This window comes from Lontra canadensis, unplaced genomic scaffold (genome assembly GCF_010015895.1).
Source record: "Lontra canadensis isolate GAN:19392208 unplaced genomic scaffold, GSC_riverotter_1.0 scaffold28, whole genome shotgun sequence".
NCBI lineage: Eukaryota > Metazoa > Chordata > Mammalia > Carnivora > Mustelidae > Lontra > Lontra canadensis.
Genome location: NW_022631022.1, coordinates 4,006,929 through 4,013,495, shown reverse-complemented (window position 1 = coordinate 4,013,495; position 6,567 = coordinate 4,006,929).

The following is a 6,567-nucleotide window of genomic DNA, read 5'->3' as shown; positions in this document are numbered from 1 at the left end:
ACTGTCTTTGCTTGGCAAGATTTTTTTCCTCTTGGCACAACCAAGACGCCCTCCGTAGTCCTCCCCTGTAACACTCCTCACAACACTTTCCAGACTTGGGCTGACATTCTGAGGGATTTCTGAGAACGGCTCCCCCAAGCCTCCAGCTCCTGCATCACTTTCCCTTAAAGGTATATAGAATATTAATATATTTGTAAACTTTCCTCTTAAAATGTGGCAGAGGTTACTCACTAAGTCATTTGCAGTTTGCTGAAAAAAATGTGTAATAAGGTTGGATAACATGTAAATCTTGTTTGAAGTCTTTTTGTGATCCTGCAGCAAGGTCCTGTTGAAAGTGCCTCCCCCAATCTGTTTTAGGGAAAGCTTTTATCCAGTTTAAAGCCTTTGGTTTGTGCCTCTACCGCGGCAACTGTTTATGGGATTAAGGTCAGGGGAGAATCTGAGTAAATTGCACCCTTAGTTGTGACCTCTGCTTTCCTGCTCATGAACGTTGGGTCCCAGTCTAGAACTACAAATCCCAGACGCATTTCCCAAGACCACAATCACAGTTTAGCGGCTCCTCCCCACCTCAGCACTTCTTTCAGAATTTTCAGTCAGTCATAGGAAGTGGTCTTTTATTATAAACACCAGGTAGGTGCCAAGGGCATGTTTCTACAGATTTTTAACCTGTGGCTTTTTCCTCAAAACTTTGGAATAGTTCAAAGAACGGAATAAATTCCAAATCACTGGTTGTCTGTAAAGACCATTATGGATACTCATTATTTATGTCTCCACAGGTGGGCTCTGAGTTTTTAATTTAGGGCAAAGGGAACACAGTAATCGACCAGTGTCTTAGCACATGATTTGGCTCATAGTAGGTACTAAATGTATAGTCAATGAATTAATGAGAGAATAAATAAATAAAGACCTCGCTTTAGTAACAGCTTTAATGAGATTTAAGCTATGGATATGCCTAAACATATGGAAGTCCTTATTCTGTTAGTTTTGTAATTTTTAACTTGACTGTTGGTTTCATTATATGTATTATTTGTTGCATGTGAACTTTTATTACAATGTAAAAGATCAAATCCAAAGTAATGAATGTTTTCCTTCTCTGAGGAAAGGACCCTGTGGTCATGTTTGGATCTTCATTTGTCCTGTAACACATGGCTGGCACATTATCCATTCCCTAATGTGAACAGGGAACATTTAATCTCTGTGAATTCCAGTTGTCCTGTAATTGCACAACTGCAGGGAGCAAACTTTTGACCCAGGGCAGGCCATGGTACAGGCAGACCTGGTGGATATGGCTGTGAGGGTTTGCAGCTGTCACGGTTGGGGTCTTCCAGATGGTTCCCACAACACCAATCCCTGTTTGAGAATCTCACTTAAAAACTGGAATGTTCACAAGATAATCTGTGAACACCAGGCAAAGTAAACAGATGGCCAGCTGGTTCTCAGAATTGCCCAAACTCAAGCTCTATCCTTCAAACTGATCTTTCAATAGGATAATATTTGTTTTAAAACACACGTGCAAAATAATCCTAGATATATCTCTTATGCATGTATGTACAGACAACAAATGGAACAGCAGTTACCTCTGAGGAGAAACTGGAGGATGGAAGGGTGGTGAAGAACTTTGGCTTTAGATTTAGTATTTGAATTTATATAAGAATATATTCATTATATTACTGTATGATTTAAAAATAATTAAAAGCAACTATATTCATGCTCTAGACCCTGCTCCTTCTTTAATAGCTCCCTACTGGGAGTGCCTGGGTGGCTCAGTTGGTTAAGTGTCTGCCTTTGGCTCAGGTCCTGATCCCAGGGTCCTGGGATGAAGCCCACATCATTGGGCTCTGTGCTCATCGGGGAGCCGGCTTCTCCCTTTGCTCTGGTTGTGTTCTCTCTCTGTGCCAAATGGATAGGTGAGATCTTTAAGAACAACAAAAAAGTAGCTCTCTTCGGCCTACAAGCTGAAGTCCAACATCAACAGGCAAAAGCAGGTCTGGCTCTCTCAAAGGGCACCCAGTACCCTACAAGGTCTCAACCCTCTAGGTGTTCATATATACTCTTCCCTCCACTTAGAATGGTCTCCCACCTGATCCACCAGAATGAATTACTACTGTTTTACCCCTAGAAACCATAGATGTGTGAAAAAGTGAAAAGAGAAATGAAACACTTAGTTTTTCGCAGTAATATCAGTTCTTGGAATACATCCTTTATTATTTTTTTTTAAATTTTATTTATTTATTTGACAGAGAGAGAGATTACAAGTAGGCAGAGAGAGGGGGGAAGCAGGCTCCCTGCTGAGCAGAGAGCCTGATGCAGGGCTCAATCCCAGGACCCTGAGATCATGACCTGAGCTCAAGGCAGAGGCTTAACCCACTGAGCCATCCAGGCGCCCTGGAATACATCCTTTAGAGCTGCCCAGGATACTTCTGACTACAGCGTTATTTATCAAATTATGCTGAGACCCAAGACTGAGAATGAAGGCTGTTTCCTTACTGCCAGACCCAGTCTGTGTCAGATACATGCCACACTGGATTATAGGGATCAGACACGGAGTGGAGATTTTGGAACTGCCCAAGAAAGATGTTGACATGTGTATTCTGTAGCTTGCTACCTATCGAAAAAAGGTTCCATCAAACAAGTTATAAACCGTCACTTATTTTTTAGAACTTGTTCTGTTTTTTAAAGATTTTTAAAAAATATATTTTATTTACTTATTTGACAGAGATCACAAGTAGGCAGAGAGAGACGAGGAAGCAGGCTCCCCCCTGAGCAGAGAGCCCGATGTGGGGCTCGATCGCAGGACCCCAGGATCATGACCCAAGCCAAAGGCAGAGGCTTTAACCCACTGAGCCACCCAGGTGCCCCTAAAGATTTTTTTATTTATTTGAGAGAGAGAGCTTGAGCAGGAAGGGGGAGAGGCAGACGGTGAGGGAGAAGCAGACTCCCTGCTGAGCAAGGAGCCAGATGTAGGTCTTAATCCCAGGACCCTGGCATCATGACCTGAGCAGAAGGCAGACACTCAAGTGACTGAGCCACCCAGAACCCCCCACCCCACCCCAATCAAACTTTAAAAGCAGCTGGCACACAAAAATGCCTCTCTCTGGAAACAATATTGTACCTTCTTAGGTCAGCTAATGTTTATTCACTGCTAACTTTTTAATATAGAAGTTCCTAAGCAAAGGTAACACATTTTTTGATCATCTGACAATTTAGTATCTCATTAATGTTTCTTCTGTAAGTATCAATGTGATAATCTATCTTCTGGAAGAAAAGTTACAATAAAAAAATCTGGAAAACAAGAATTGTACTATTATTGTACAAAATAAAGCAGCTTCTCTCTATAGGGTTCTAGAAGCTTTATGAATTCTTAGAGCTAATGAAGACCGTGATTAAATACTAACTGAAATGAGAAAATCTTTTTTTTATTATTATTTTTTAAAGATTTTATTTTTATTTATTTGACAGAGAGAGAAAGATCACAAGTATGAAGAGAAGCAGGCAGAGGGGGAGAGGGGAAGCAGGCCCCCTGCTGAGCAGAGAGCCTGATGTGGGACTCCATCCCAGGACTCTGGGATCATGACCTGAGAGAAGGCAGAGGCTTAACCCACTGAGCCACCCAGGCACCCCGAGAAAATCTTTTTGAAAGAAATTGTGTAGCATAGTGCCTGCATATTAATAGGCACTCAGTTACCATGGGCTCCCACTTCTTTGTCTCTGAGCACCAATGCCTAACACATTAAGTTCCCTGATCAAGGTTAAAAACATCTGCAAATAGAGGTAGGGTAGGAAAGTGGTTAGGCCCACAGACTGGTGTCAGACCAGTGGAGTGTGAACTCTGTATCTGCCACTTATTAGCTATTTAATGTTCTGGAAAAATGAGGATGGAGAACAGTATCTGCCTCACAAGGTTATTTGGAATGATAAAATGAGATCGCTCCGGTCAAGTCCTTGGAAATCTGGCTAGCACTCAGTAAGTATTAGCTAGTAATAATGCTTTTGAGAACCTACGGTGTTCCAGGCACTGTGCTAGTGCATTGCATATATATATTCCTCATGACATCCCTTGCAAAGCAGGTACAACTTTCATTTCATAAAAAGGAAATGGATTTAGAGAGGGTAACCAGCCTAGACTTAAGGTCAGTGGCAGGGCCAGGGCTCATGACATGTTTTTTGAATCTGTCTGCCTTTCAAAATCTTCTATCTTCACTTTGAAACTGTTTGATGAGTATTAAGAAAAGTGATTGAGGTGCCTGGGTGGCTTAGTCATTAAGCATCTGCCTTTGGCTCAGATCATGATCCCAGGGTTCTGGGATAGAGTCCTACATCTGGCTCCCTGCTCAGCGGAAAGCCTGCTTCTCCCTCTCCCACTCCCCCTGCTTGTCTTCCCTCTCTCACTGTGTCTCTCTCTGTCAAATAAATAAATAAAATCTTTTAAAAAAGAGTGGTGAAAAGTTGTACTGTCTTAAATACGAAGTACAAAACAATAAACATCTTTCAGCAGCCATGCTCAGATAAACTTTTGTCACCCAAATCAAACCATGAGTAAAAAAAAATTTTTTTTAACAGAATTTACTGTGGTCTTGAGGTTCTAATCCTAGTATTGTCACCAGCAAGCTTTTGCTAAGTCCCTGTTTCATCATCTCTTAAATGAAATTTTGAGTTATGAAATCACAGAACCTTCTCTAAATTCTTTTCTTCCTATTGGTCTAAAGGCATTTCAGCAAGCTGTTGCTGCCATCCAGAGGAGAAAATATTGTTGCAGGCTCAAAGAAGGCATTCTAGCAGTATTAGACTACACTGACAACAGTGTGTATCTACTATGTGCCAGGCAGTTCCTTGGGCATATTCTATGTGTATTTCTATTCTGGAAGGTAGGTATTACCCATGTTTTAAGTTGAGAAATCATTAAAGATTTTTTTTTTATCGTTAAAGAATTTAAGTAACTTGTTGCAGGTCACCCAACTTTTAATATGTAACTGAATTGTTTTGAGTCTGATGTTTTTATACAACGAGAGGAACCAAAATAGAAGCATCTTGCATAAGGAGGCAGTGTTTTTGCAACTCCATCCTTTCAGCCAGAGCACAGCATAGGCTATCCCCACGAGGACCCCGGACCTGGGCAACAGCACGTAGTTCCATGTGCACCTCTTAATCTAGTTAAAGCTGTCACTACTCTAGCATAAAAATTATTTGTTCATTGTGATAAAATGCAGAGTCCCGTATCTCGAAACTCTGATTCAAGGTCTGGAGTTGGGCTCAGGAACCTCCATTTTGGGGCACCTGAGTGGCTCAGTCCCTTAAGTATCTGTCTCTTGATCTCAGCTCATGTCATGATCTCAGGATCTTGAGTTCAAGACCCATGTCAGGCTCCATGCTGAGGTGGAGCCTACTTTAAAAAAAGGAGGGGGGGGGAATCTGCACTTTATGTATGTATGTATGTAATCTACATTTTAAATAAGTGTTCTAGGTGACTCTAGCTTAGCTGAGAAACACTGCTCGGTCATACTGGATTGTGGTTTCTGTAGGGGGCCTGAAACTGTAAATAGTTTCCTGAGACCTACCTGGGATGTACACCATTTACCTTTCCAAAATGGGCTGCCAAACTGCAGATGGCATTTCTAAACCTGGTGTTTGCGCTCCAGGCCCAAGATGGGCTTGAGGCTCTCTGGATAGGAAACTGCCCTGAGTCTTGCAATCTTGCCTCAAGATTTCATGGGTATAAAAGGTATTTCATAGTATACCAATCATGCCAATCATGATATCCAGTTTCCCTTTCTAGTTCATACAGCGTCACCCACAGCCCCCTACTTGGCATTAGGTAGTGTTTTTTGTGCAGGTGAAATCATGGGGACCAGACTGGGTCTTAACTCACAGTCTGGCCAAGGGCTAGAGGGGGTCTGGCATCAGATTCTGTGCAGCAAGGCCAATGGTATTAGCTAAATGAGACAGGCTCTGGCCAGAATGTGGGGTGGCAGACCGGAGACCATTCACCACTAGCTAGTTAAAGAGATCAGAAGGGATAAGCAGAAAGCTGTGCCCTCAGTGAGGTTCTCTACTCCCTCTGGCAGTGTCTGAGTGGGCATTTCCTTAGGTCCCCTGCCATCACCGCTCCTGTGCAGGCAAGCTCCTAGATGGCACTGATTCGCATTCTCTCTGAATTCCACAACATGACCTTAGCCCCTGAAGGGGGGAAGTGGTCCATGCATATTAACTGAAAAACGACAGCAAAAAAGCACTTTCATACAGTCACTGATTTTCAAAAACTGTTTGGGGAGCAGTTGTTTGTTTTCTAATCTTTAGCCCCATTTCTTGAGAAAACTAAAGTTCAAGGAGGGTAAGGAACTTGTTAGAGACCAAAGAGCTAATCAGTGGTGGAGCCAAAACTCTCCATCAGAATAGAATACCTGAATGATAACCCACATTCTTACTTCTACAGCAAAAATCTTGTAAATTCCTTTCCGCCCTCCCTATAACTGCGGCTGTAATTCGGATCTTCGCACTCCTAACTTCCCACCAGACCTTCCTGCCACAGCTTTTACCTCTGCTCTACCTTCCACTCCACCACCAGAGTTA